Source organism: Macrosteles quadrilineatus, unplaced genomic scaffold (genome assembly GCF_028750875.1).
Source record: "Macrosteles quadrilineatus isolate MER2022 unplaced genomic scaffold, UCM_ALF_1.0 Scaffold_5__1_contigs__length_97177068, whole genome shotgun sequence".
Classification (NCBI taxonomy): domain Eukaryota; kingdom Metazoa; phylum Arthropoda; class Insecta; order Hemiptera; family Cicadellidae; genus Macrosteles; species Macrosteles quadrilineatus.
This window is the reverse complement of record NW_026542598.1, coordinates 70,142,843-70,156,252: the sequence shown is the minus strand read 5'-3', so window position 1 is coordinate 70,156,252 and position 13,410 is coordinate 70,142,843. Positions and strand designations below refer to the sequence as shown.

At 32.2% G+C, this 13,410-nt stretch overlaps 1 protein-coding gene across 7 annotated transcripts in view; it reads right to left on the bottom strand.

Annotated features, from left to right (window-relative positions):
• The window catches only part of LOC128994109 (inactive dipeptidyl peptidase 10-like), a 416,624-nt gene that overhangs the window by 24,851 nt on the left and 378,363 nt on the right, over positions 1-13,410 (bottom strand). The window lies entirely within an intron of this gene.

The window sequence follows — 13,410 nt, the reverse complement described above, 5'->3', positions numbered from 1 at the left end:
TTTGACTCAAAGGACGCTCTTTAAGGGTCATTTACCAGTAAAAACAATAAATGCCTCAGTTACAAGGCTTACAATTTTTACAAGCAAATTAAGAAAAATATATTCGTCGATATTTAGTGTATAATCGACGACAGCCTGAACAAGTCCTTAAATAAGAAGAGCAAAGGATATTGTACGTATATTTTGCTGTACAGTAGCCTTGATACAAGTTTAATATTTCGTAAATAGTAGTTGTAAACTGTATGTGGTTTGACTTGGTTCAAAAGCTACAATTTAAACAAGCGCGACACAAAAAACATAAGCCCCTACAACCCTAGAGCATCTAAAACTTAAGTTGTCAAGCTAAATTGAAAGCGTAAATTTTCTTGATTGTTGCCAGAAATTGCGTTCGTTCTTTTGTTAGTGACATTTGTGATTCGATCATTGTAAATTGGCTACGTCTATAGTGATCTAATGAAAACAGTATAACCATTGTCTAACAAAAACGCTTTGACGTCACTTTTCACGGTTAAATGTTTGAAATTAAAAAAAACCCTTCACAGTGAAACTCCATACTAAATCACCACCCGATTGTTTTAAGCTTTTTTATCTTTTATTAAAACACAACTTATAGTTTACAAACAGAAACGTTATAAACTACAATTAAATTTTTACAACCCTTAATCCCTGCCTAATATAAATATTATCCGGTTCACCAGATCTTGGTTGGATATCCAATAGTGTTATAGTACTTGAATCTAATATTGCAAGCACACTAAAAAATAAAGACATAGGAAAATCTATCATAAATATTAGTTTATTTTCTGTTTTATCCACAAAAACGCAGATGAAATACAATATTTTAGAAAATATTTTTAGCTACAGCGTTCAAATTTCCATTTGTGTTAAGCCTAGTTCATATCAAAAGCTTTGAATGTGGAACCTGAGTCAAACCCTTTCAACTCATATTTAGACCCGATATCTATTGTCAACAGGAATCACAATAAAACATTATCACAGACTCTGACCATTTGAAAACCAATTAATAAGCTCTCTCAGGGCTTTGTGGTATCAGTATTTCGCTGAATTATTTTCGATTATTGTTGATACAAAATTGACTAACAATTTAATTACACTAATTCAGTCTTTTGTTTTTATAAATTTTCTATTTGATATTTTTATCAACTAAAGTTTAAACCAAAATCGTTATGTACTGAAAGTGATTTAACTTAGTTTTACTCTAAACACTCCAAACCTTGTTTTCCAGGAACAAAAAGACTATTCCAAAACAATTACAAATGCAAAATGTTCTCTGCGAATCCGTTGAATGCATTTGCCGTGTTTAATTAAATAACGTTTAATCGGCTCTGACATTACTGACAAGTTGTATTTAAACGGTCTGATTCCAATAGGAATCCGACGTTTTTGGATACAATTTGTATTGTTAAAGGAACAATCTACTTAAAAAAGTTGATCTCTATAGTTGAACTAAACTAAACAAAACTTGCTAGAATACACTTAACTAGACCTCGTTAGCTAGCTATGGGGTACTAAAACGAACCAAATATAAATGTGCATTCAAAAATAGTGAATTACCTTCATATAACAAAACTACTCCTGATATATCATGTAATATTTTGTTGTATCTCAAATTCTAAGGTAGTGTGAACAAAGTGGAAAGTCTTCTTTGGAAGATCAAAGAACATTATTTATAGAGGCAAAGCAACTAGACGAAGATGCAGAAGCGCTATAACCTATATACTATGTGACCTACAAATATAAACGTACTAGCAGAGTACCCGTCCTTCGTACGGGGTTGGCATATAGTAAAATGCTTATTGCAGTTATACTCCAACTTAGCGTTTGCAATGGGGGAGAATACAGTTTGATAAAATTTGCTTCTTTAAATTTTTCATGCAATTAAAAACATGAACATAACTGTAAACAATCCTACTTTGACAGTTCTCCATTGCCTATCACAGTTTTTTGTTGCTGCCTGGTTCAAATTAGGTGATTTTATAAATGCAAAAAATAATAGTGCTGCACCCTGTTGGTAAATCTTATAACTTTATAATGCTATTGGTATCATAGAACCAACTTTTTTAGTTGAAACAGCTGACTAAATTCTTTAATTCCCTTTAAATATGAATACTCATAAAGTTAACACGGGAAACTACAGAGCCACTGGGGCGGAGCCCGAAAGGATTTTTGAGATAAGAATATGCCTATATGTTAATCGGGAATATGAGCTATCATCATGCCAAATTTCAGCCCAATCCGTCCAGTGAGCTCGATGCTGAAGAGGTTAAGTTGTCATATCTTGTTGTACTAGATCATATTTCAGGAAGGGAATACTCTGTGTGAGTTCATAGGTTACAAATATTACTTCAAAACTCGGGAAAACATTTTTTAGGTGGTAAAATATTCAAGCAATTGCTTTGCATTGGGTTTAGAATCATTGGTGCTATTTTTAGTACAGTACGAGTATTTGGTTTTTTGACAACAATATTTTGGTATTAACAATTTGTGGGCTTTGGTTTATTGAAGTTAGTATTAATTTATATGTACTCTACTAATAAAGGCCTTTTATTTGATATGCATGTCAACCTATGCTTACATTTGAGATTTTTTTCTGTCTCCCCTGAGAAAGTAGTGGATCACTGAATATGTGATAAAATAGATTGTTACGTCCAGTAACTTTGTGAAAAGTTTTGTAGCTCTATTTTAAATAATTTGAAAAATATTTAAGCGATCCGGGACTTTTTAGACACCCTGTATAAGGTAGGGGTTTGTTTCCTAAGTTAATCCATTTTTAACCATAATCATATTTTGATTTTCAACAGCTGAAGGTGTATTGATTTAACTTGAGTTCTGGTGTAAATGTAGCTTCACTTTGGCAATATTGTTTGTTTTTAGTATCCCACGACGATAATGATAAGTCAATAACCAACTTTGGGACGACCCTGTAGTGTTATCCCTCTATATTGGACCCCTCGGGGAGCTTCCAACAATAATATTGGCAATACAGTTCTGTAATAGACTACCTACATAAAGTTCCAATAAAATAAATGTTTAGCTCTAACTCAATAACCATCGTAGAATAGTAAAATTAAAAGATTGTCTGGTTTTAAGTTAACTTTTTATTGTTTGATGCCATCTTGTAGCCACATAACAACTGTTTCAAAAAGTGAATAAGGTAGTTTTACTAAAGACTTTAAAACGTATACACATGCATAACGTGAATAAGGTATCGGGCATGCATCAAACTTAATATTATTGAATTTACATTCCATAAATCAATATGATAGCTGGGTTTAAGGAACTTATAATTTAACAACTGAACACCACAATCAAATTATGCAATAGAATTTAAAATATGTATGGACACTATTTAAATTTGACTGTTTGCCAGATCAATTTAGTTAAAACAGAAAGCGGTTTTCGGATGATTTTAAAATATGTTATGTCTATTTGGCTTTATGGGTAATACAACAATTCTACACGTTTACAAATCCACTACTTATCGTAAATTCCAGGTAACTACAATTTAGTCTGTTGTTGAAGCAACTTTGGTAACCTCATGTTTCAAGTTTACCTTTCAAAGTTTCTCCAACTAGTTTCTATGAAAGGAGGAAACATGATGCGTCAAACTATTTTCACCAACTTCGCTTTAGAAGTAGTATTAATTGGGCTTGTGTACATAAGGGCATGTTAACCGGGAGGAAATTTAACAAAATATTACTTAAGCCTAGTTTATGTTTCTTATTTAGCATTCTCATTCACTGTTTTCGATTCGCTTCAATTTCAACTTCTTTGAATTTTTATATGATTACAGATTTATTTTCTTAAAACTCTGAACATACATGTGTTTCAACAGAGCATCTTCTGTAGCAACTGATGGATATAATGAACTATCCACACGTAACCTATTGGGTACAAAATGTCCCATAAGGATCAGTAAAACCTTAGTAAACCCTTTTAGCATAGCATTTTGCATTTTTACATTGATGTGATACGGAAATGAACCGGTAAACCAAGGAATGTTATGGAAATATCAATCCAAGCGTCACTAATTGCGTTTATAGCATCATTACTGGTAAATTATAATATTAAATTTTCATTCGATAGTTTTATCAATTTTATTCGAACTAAGACCTGAAATAAAACAACCAACGTAACCGGAGGATTTAAAAGTAATTCGCCATTGTTTGTGACACATGTCACTCAGTACAGATAACGCGGGAGAGGTACGGCTGAGCGCAGTACTTTGTCACTTTTGACACTGACAAAATGGCGGCGGCGGTGAAGATTATATCAGCTGACTGATGACTGATTATCAGCTGTTTGCACGGCTTTGTGACCGAAGCTTATGTGGATTATCTTTATTTCCATAACGATTTTTGTTTTAGGACTTATTGGCATATCCGCGAACTGATTGTAAGACATATTCATGGCATGCTTTCGGCTTTTGGACATTGTTGTGTAGATACTGTATTGTAAACGTGTAGCAAATTACAAAAATTTTCAATTAAAAATTTTAAAAATCTATGAAAACAAACAAGGAATGTGTGTTACTAAATATAAGTACACACAGTAAACACCCAAATAATATTATATTGATGTCATGGCCGTAATTGTTCACTGGTATCGTCTTAGCAACATCAGAGATACTACCAATAGTTATCGTAATAATCTTAAAAACTCCTACCAATTATACATATTTTGTATTCAATTAAAAATCATACTCGCTTGATTTGTTGTGTCTGGCTATGATCAAAATCTTTCTCGGCTTTGTTCGATTGCATATCAAAGGTCTCATGCTAATTTAATTCAGTATAGCTATTTAATCAGCCAAATACAGCTTAACACGGGTATTTTAAAACCTCCATTAGCTATCGGTGCTTTATTCACAATACCCGACTAAACTGTACGTTGAATTGGAAACGTCAAGTAATACTTTTTTTAAACGAACATCTTTTGGTTAAAATATCATATTCAACATAATCGCAATTTATCTTAAAAGACAGTATTAAATTACTAGTAGGTTATTGTTAATAGAAACAGCGAAATATCCACCTATGGCTAGGTAAATAAATACTAAAAACTTCATAAAAGAGTACGGTAAACAAAATTTGTTTGCAAACGAATTTTTTTAATTACATAGAAAACATCTACGTTACTAACGTTTAAACCACCTTGGTTCAGTGGTACGTACAATGCACCAATAAACTCATAAAATCGAAATATGTTTTGTAAAATCCTAAAAGGTTTCCAAGTTTTCTTCAAAGGGAAGAATAAATGAATCGCGCACCCTTTAGTCTTGTAATCTTGACTTGAGCCTAGAGCGTTTTATAAAGTGATTTCCCGAGATTGAGCACGTTATCTTATATTCATAAGCTCTAGAGTTAGTTTGCCTTGTTTGTATTCATGTACACAATGAATCATCGGAGTGAATGGAGAAGTAGTTTGTACGTTTGTACTCTTGTTGTTCCAAATCATTGATGTTTATTTCAGTCACTATGTAAATATTTAAATGCATGTATCTATAACTTTTATATGATTATGTAAGTCATATTTATAATTTATGCGTTAAAAACCTCTCCATCACTGAAACAACTTCGAGGAACCGTTTCATATAGGGATGGGAAGTCTTTGACTCATTCTCAATCTTAAAATACCTTAAAAATGTGACTATTGGGCTTCCATGTTGAGTTGGCGAACTTATTAGTAGTTGTTCCTTAGAAACAATAAGAAACATTTTATTTTGTTTTACATTTTACATTGTATTTTGTAAATAATACTATTTTGCTGTGCATTTGTTTGAATTTCTTAAAAACAATTTTTTTACTGTCACATAGCTGATTCTAGATGGTAAAACAGAAACAACGTAGCTCCATAACCAACGTATGATCCATAACCTATTGTGGAAACAACGATTTTATCCTTTATCTATTGTATAATAGTATATTCGTACCTAGGGATGAAAATGAGGTTTTGCCGGCTCGAGATAGTTTCTAAGTTCGAGACGAAGTCGGAGAACACTATTTTTCACCACACTACTACTATTCAAAATAATTGGCTAATTAATGCACACTGATAGTCAACGCAACTTTAAGGTTATGTGAAGAAGTAATTTCAGGAATCAGCAAAAGTAATAATAAACAGTTGCTATGCAACGGTGAAAATAAAACAATTCCATTGCAATGCTATGGATCCTGATTGTGTATTTAATATGCAAGCGGGCAGCTGATTTTGCAGCCCTAGGGATGTAAAACCTGCTCGGTCCCCAAATGACGATGACAGCTGGCATGGCCAGCAAAACGTAACTTTCAGCCTCTAATTAACGTATGTAAAACAGCTAATAACATCATAGTGTGGTGAAAACAACATTAAGATCTACAATCTATTGCAGAAACAAAGATATGCTCCATAACCTATTGTAGAATCCATAATATATTGTAGAAAGAATACTACGATCCATAATCTATTGAAGAAACAACAATTTAATCCATAATCTATTGTCGAAACAATGATATGATCCATGATCCATGGTTGTCAAAGCCATAATCCTTGTTAGCTTCCTACAACTGATGTAGAACTTCTGTATTTAAACCTCATGGTGAAGTATGGGTTTTGCTACTTAGTTTCTTATGTTTAGGGGATTAAATTTAAATGAAGTTGAATATAGCTTAAAATATGCTCAACACATTTCAACTGTCCAATAGAAAGTAGCATCACTTCTCTATTCAAATGAAAATATTAGAATAATTATCTGAGCGAAATAAACAATTACCATAGTTAAATTCTCATTGTTCTTTTACTTACCTAAGCGTACAAGCTAGAAAACAATGGACTAAATTCACCTATTGGTTTTTACAACATCCTAGCACACAATGAAAAAGCGCGATGAACTGATTTATATAGTCTACGTTCCTGTGAACAAGCAATAACCACAAACAACATGACGTTTCGTTGTATAGCCGCAGAATAACCACAAATAACCTGACAATAACAACACCAATTGTCCGCCGTTTATGGTACTTTATTTGTTTAGAATATGTGTTACCGGATACAAAGGGCGATATTTGTCAGTATCTCCCAACCTAAAAAATTCAAATTGATATGAATAATTTTTAAGATGTAAAAAATGTTATTTAAAATTTTCTTGGATACAAAGAAGTGAACTGTAGATAGTTTGATTTGTGAGAAAATTCTTTGTCTCACTCATGCCGTCTTCTAATCTTCATTAACCATAAAATAAAATATAAAAATACTGGTGATTGGAAATCAATTTTTTGCCACCAACGAACGAATTATTAACATGGTGAAGTAAAGTTATTTCTACTAACGTTCTCTACCTACTATTTTGATATGATTTCCTACGTATATTTGACAGGTTAAATTATGCATAGTAGGTCTAAAATATCTGTTCTATTCTTGTATTTTGACCGCTTAAATAATCGTTGAGATATTCTACGAAATTTTTAAAAATAGCTGCCACCATTAGATGTTTGGGCTTATTAGGCTTATCCAATAATCAATTAGTTTCTCCTTTTAATTTTAAGTATTAAAACGACCACAATAAATTGGTTTCAGGGAATATTAGCATAAGAATAAAACCGACGTCAAAAATTAACATGATGTCACCTTTTAACGGCGATCCAAGAGATAGTTGTAAAAATGTTTCAGGTTTTCAACGAAACACATAAGAAAACAATTCAACAAACATTTTCTAACTAGAATATTAAAAACTAAAAATAGGCACAATCACTTAAGTTTTGTAAAAAATGTCAAAAAAGTTTATGTGAAACATGAACGTGTGTGGAAATATCCGATGTATAAACAGTTTCAGCATGTTCTACCAAATTGTCCCAACAGAGCTACCGATTGCGACGACTGAGCTTAATTTAGATGGCTAACTTCCCGTAGAGGACTGCATTGAAATGGATCGACATCGACTATCAATGATTTGAGAGTGTTGTTCACATTTAATGTTATGAAGTTTTAATGAAAAATATGCTTTTTAGTGGGGTGGAATAAATGGAGTTTTTAGCGATTTATGAAACTGCGAAGGAAATATTAATCAGACCCCCCCCCCTCTTTAGTTTCCAGACGAAAATATTTTTTATAGCTTTGCAATAGTAGTACAATTTTCAATTTTCAATTAGCTTTAATTTTAATTTAAACCCCACTTGACTCAGTTATCTATAGAGGGTATTTAATTTGCCTCTAGGGGATAAAATAAATACTTTAATGTCTTGACAATATAAATAGTATCGACAGTACAATTAGGTTTAGTATTAAATAAAACTCTTTAAATTTTGATGCATTATAGGAATAGTAAAGTATTAAATGGAGCTATTCTTGATCTGAAAAAGGTTTTTTAGACTGAGTCAAACTAAAATTTAAGTCCACAGGAGAAAATGTAACTAGTATGTATAGTTGGACGTACAGAACTAACAATAAAATTTGCTTCAGCTGTTCCATAAGGATGACGAATCTACTGCTAGTATGCACTCGAACTGTTAATTCTTCTTTTTTATACAATATTCGTACAAGTTTCCCTATATAGGACTGTGGTTTTCGTAACTGAAAAAATAGGTTGACTCATAGATATATCAATGGGTTTGCTTGAAAAGCTTAGATTTAAAATTGTAAGCTTACAAAAACGAATCAAAAAAAAATTCATAAAAACGTATTTATCTAGTTTCACCGATTTAAATTACCTAGTACATCCTTGGAGTCATTCAAAGGAAGTCGTGTCTATTTTTTTAATACTCATTTCTAGCTGCATGGGCCTCGAAGCCAACGTCAAGCCAAGGATCTGAGGTGTGGAGATATCTCTATAAAAAACTCGTTCGATTGAAAACGATTCAATTCCAAATCAAAATCAAATTGATTGCTGTTTTTATACTATTCATGTGCAAATAAGCCATCAGAGCGATAGTCGTTTTATAGCTTGACATTAATCAATCCCGGTCACAAACAGCGCGATGGACCCATCAATAAGACTTGTGGTCGAACTTGCCCGAACTCGTATATTCCAGCTGTGACTGGATTAATTGAATTGATTGTATTGACCTTAGTTTGTTTTCCGAATGTATTGCAGATTTTATGGTGACCATACAACAATTGTTACAAATATTGCCGTTATAATTTCTCTTCCTTTTTGCGTGGTCTATTTCAAATATTTTCTAGACATTTAATGTATGGTTTAGCAGTTTTTGTCCATAATATTATGTTTAACGTATATAAATAAAAATTAATAAAAATTTCTATCCTAGCATCCATACGTTAATTTAGTTAATTTACTTAAACCTATTTTGTGTATAATTTAAAGATTCCAAAGTATATTAAGTGTAAATAGAGCTTGGTTGAAACAATAAAAATCTCTTCCTTTTTGATAAAAGCCGCCAGACGAAAGCATACACTCGTTTACCTAATTTACATTCTTAAAATGTTTTGCTGCCCTCAAATGCTGAAATAGAGTGGAAGCCACTAGATATTTCCCACGTGAATCTCACATTTTAACCTTATACCTATCTATTGCAACGTTGAATAAAAAAAACTGTTGTTCGTGTTATATTTTTTATAACACGTGACATTATAGTTTTTGTATCATTGGTGATTGCAAGGATTTGAGCGTGGAACCTCAGTGACAGAGGTCCCGCGCTCTACCACTAGACTATCCCGCTACCCTATAGTTCACACCGCTACCCTATAGACACATTGCCCTCTTGTACTGTATCGTAGTTGGCTAATAGTAGGTCTATGGGTTAAAATCTCGCCAACGGCTAAGCAACACACTTTTTAGCTCTGTGATAATGAAACTGTGAATCAAAGGACAATCTTTGCGTTAGGTCATTTATCATCAAAAACGATAATGTCTCAGTTAAAAGGCTTACAATTTTTACAAGCAAATTAAGTAAAACAATATTCGTTAATATTTGTTGTTTAGTCAACGAAAGACTGAACAAGTCCTTAAATGAGAAGAGCAAAATATATTGTACAGTAATGTTATCTGTACGGTAGCTTTACCTGTACAATAACGTTATCTGTAAGGTAGCTTTATCTGAAGAGTAACGTTATCTGTACGGTAGCTTTATTTGTACAGTAACGTTATCTGTAAAAAAATAGCTTTATCTGCACAGTAACGGTATATGTACGGTAGCTTTATCGATACAGTAACGGTATATGTACGGTAGCTTTATCTATACAGTAACGTTATCTGTAAGGTAGCTTTATCTGTACAGTAACGTTATCTGTACAGTAGCCTTGATACCAGTTTAATATTTCGTAAATAGTAGTTGTAAACTGTATGTGGTTTGACTTGGTTCAAAAGCTACAAACTTAAACAAGCGCGACACAAACAACATAAGCCCCTACAATCCTAGAGCTTCTAAAACTTAATTTGTCAAGCTAAATTGAAAGCGTAAATTTTCTTGATGTCAGAAATTGCTTTCGTTCTTTTGTTAGTGACATTTGTGATTCGATCATTGTAAATTGGCTACGTCTATAGTCTATAGTGATCTACTGAAAACAGTCTAACCATTGCCTAACAAAAATGTTTTGACGTCACTTTTCACGGTTAAATATCTGAAATTAAAATAACCCTTCACAGTGAAACTCCATACTAAAGAGCCACGCAATTAATTGTTTTAAGCTTTTTTATCTTTTATTGAAACACAACTTATAGTTTACAAACAGAAAACGTTATAAACTACAATTAAATTTTTACAACCCTTAATCCCTGCCTAATATAAATATTATCCGGTTCACCAGATATTGGTAGGATATCCAATGGAGTTACGGTATTTTATTATAATATTACAAGCACACTAAAAAATAAAGACATTGGAAAATATATAATAAAATTTAGTTTATTTTCTGTTTTATCGACAAAAACGCAGATGAAATACAATATTTTAGAAAATATTTTTAGCTACGTTCAAATTCCCATTTGTGTTAAGCCTACTTCATGTCAAAAGCTTTGAATGTGTAACCTGAGTCAAACCCTTTCAACTCATATTTAGACCACCCGATATTTCTATTGTCAACATGATTCACAATAAAACATTATCACAGACTCTGACCATTTGAAAACCAATTAATAAGCTCTATCAGGGCTTTGTGGTATCAGTATTTCGCTGAATTATTTCCGTTTATTGTTGATACAAAATTGACTAACAATTTAATTACACTAATTCAGTCTTTTGTTTTTATAAATTTTTTATTTGATATTTTTATCAACGAAAGTTTAAACCAACACTTTTATGTACTGAAAGTGATTTAACTTAGTTTTGTTTTACTCTAAACACTCCAAACCTTGTTTTCCAGGAACAAGAAGACTATTCCAAAACAATTACAAATGCAAATGCAAAATGTTCTCTGCGAATCCGTTGAATGCATTTGCCGTGTTTAATTAAATAACGTTTAATCGGCTCTGACATTACTGACAAGTTGTATTTAAACAGTCTGATTCCAATAGGAGTCCAGAGTTTTTGGGTACAATTTGTATTGTTAAGGAATAATCTACTTAAAAAACATTGATCTCTATAGTTGAACTAGACTAAACAAAACTTACTAGAATACACTTAACTAGACCTCGTTAGTTAGCTATGGGGTACTAAAACAAACCCACAAATTTACTACTACAAAATTACTTATTCTATTATATCATGTAATATTTTGTTGTATCGCAAATTCTAAGGTAGTGTGAACGAAGTGGAAAGTCTAAGCTTTGGAAGATCAAAGAAAGTTATTCATAGAGTCAAAGCAACTATAGCTCGGCCGCTTAGAAAACGACCTGCGCGCTAATGGTAAACCAATGATGGAGGAGGTCGTTTTCTAAGCGGCCGAACTATAGACGAAGATGCAGAAGTGCTATAACCTATACTGTATACAGTATTATGTGACCTACAAATATAAACGTATAAGGTTTCATATAAGACTTTGAACAACTGTTGCGATCCACAATAGCATAAAGTTGTTATAACTCGATGCTGAACAGGTTAATTTTCATATCTTGTTGCACTAGATTATATTTTAGGAAGGGAATGATCCGTGTGAGTTCATAGGTTACAAATATTACTTCAAAACTCGGGAAAACATTTTTTAGGTGGTAAAATATTCAAGCAATTGCTTTGCATTGAGTTTAGAATCATTGGTGCAATTTTTATACGAGCATTTGGTTTTTTGACAATAATATTTTGGTATTAACAATGCGTGGGCTTTGCTTTATTGAAGTTAGTATTAATTAATATGTACTCTACTAATAAAGGCCTTTTATTTTATATGCATGTCAACCTATGCTGAAATTTGAGATTTTCTTCTGTCTACCCTGAGAAAGTAGTGGATCACTGAATATGTGATAAAATAGATTGTTATGTCCATTAACTTTGTGCAAAGTTTTGTAGCTCTATTTTAAATAATTAGAAAAATATTTAACTGATCCGGGACTTTTTAGACACCCGGTATAAGGTACGGGTTTGTTTCCTAAGTTAATCCATTTTTAGTCAAAATCATATTTTGATTTACAACAGCTGAAGTTGTGTTAATTTAACTTGAGTTCTGGTGTAAATGGAGCTTCACTTAGACGATATTGTTTGTTTTTAGTATCCCACGACGATAATGATAAGTCAATAACCAACTTTGGGACGACCCTGTAGTGTTATCCCTCTATATTGGACCCCTTGGGGAGCTTCCAACAATAATATTGGCAATACAGTTCTGTAATAGACTACCTACATAAAGTTCCAATAAAATAAATGTTTAGCTGTAACTCAATAACCATCGTAGAATAGTAAAATTAAAAGATTGTCTGGTTTTAAGTTAACTTTTTATTGTTTGATGCCATTTTGTAGCAACATAACAACCGTTTCCAAAAGTAAATAAGGTAATTTTGCTGAAACGTAAAAAAAAAACATGTTCAACATGGACAAGGTATCGACCATGCATTAAACTTAATAGTATTGAATTTACATTCCATAAATCAATATGATAGCTGGGGTTTCAGGAACTTATAATTTAACAACTGAACATAACAATCAAACTGTGCAATAACTGCAATATAATTTAAAATATATATAGACATTATTTTAATTTGACTGTTTGCCAGATTAATTTAGTTAAAACAGAAAGCGGTTTTCGGATGATTTAATAATACGTTATGTCTATTTGGCTTTATGGGTAATACAAACATTCTACACATTTACATGTCCACTACTTATCGTAAATTCCACATAAATACAATTTAGTCTGTTTTTGAAGCAACTTTGCTAACCTCATGTTTCAAGTTTACCTTTCAAAGTTTCTCCAACTTGTCTATGAAAGGAGGAAACAGGATGCGTCAAACTATTTTCACCAACTTCGCTTTGGAAGTAGTTTTAATTGGGCTTGTGTAGATAAGGGCGTGTTAACCGGGAGGAAATT